We start from the raw sequence: 990 nt of genomic DNA on the forward strand, positions 1-990 counted from the left end.
GAAAATCAAGTTTAAAGACTTGAGTTAATATGAGTTAAGTCTATTCATTTTTCAACTTTAACAGGGCCTGCTTTTTATATTTCTTAAAAAATTATTTACTAAATTTTATGAAGTATCTTGATCGAGGGAGTACAGTTGAAGAGGTTTTAACTTTGTTTTGTCTAAATAAAGCTCCCACACCATCACTTCCTCTCACGCTGGATCAGGGCATGTTAATAATACCATTAAGCCAGTGGTGGGCCGTGGCCCACGTGCCCACCTTGGCTTTGCGTCACACACACACACACACACAGATATATATTATTTGTTTCCATTTTCTCATATTTTCATTTTATTTTCTTATATTTTCATTTTTTAAAATGACTATTTGTTTATATATATTGTATCATTTTTCTAAAACTCTAAAAATTTAAATGGCTGGGTTGAGTTTATGTAGTCGACTTAAATATAATTTTTTTATAATTAAATATTTCTTTGTGATAAATCAAAATATTATTTTAAATGCTTATTTAATCACACATAATTCTGTATCCTTTTTCGGTTACAATTTATGCCTTTAGTTCCTTTATGAGAAAGTCGTCTTTGCTCAACCAGTTGCATGGTGAATTTCAATCCTAATGTTACTAAAATACTAAAAATAAAAATTAAGATGTTACAAGATATTACTTTAGAAGTTTCAAAAATGGTACAATGTTACTCTACAGTATTTCTTGACCAATGTTGATCGTTATGTTGAATGTTAAAGGATGATTTTGTCTCATGTGTTTCTTTAAAGAAGGCATCAATATTTTAAATTTTTGATTAGAGCAATGCTTTTGAATCATCAACTTTTAAATTAAAACAATGATCAAACAGAATTTGTCATGACCTAAAATTAGAAGAAGATTATAAGTTGAATTTAATGAATTCCTCTATCAAAATTCAAGCTAGTCTATGTCACACATAAGCAAGTTTGAGTAAGTCTATATTTAAGCCATTGCAAGCCCAAAA

The sequence above is a fragment of the Prosopis cineraria genome, unplaced genomic scaffold, assembly GCF_029017545.1.
Source record: "Prosopis cineraria cultivar Desert tree isolate PC_DT_omini unplaced genomic scaffold, ASM2901754v1 PC5, whole genome shotgun sequence".
Taxonomy (NCBI): domain Eukaryota; kingdom Viridiplantae; phylum Streptophyta; class Magnoliopsida; order Fabales; family Fabaceae; genus Prosopis; species Prosopis cineraria.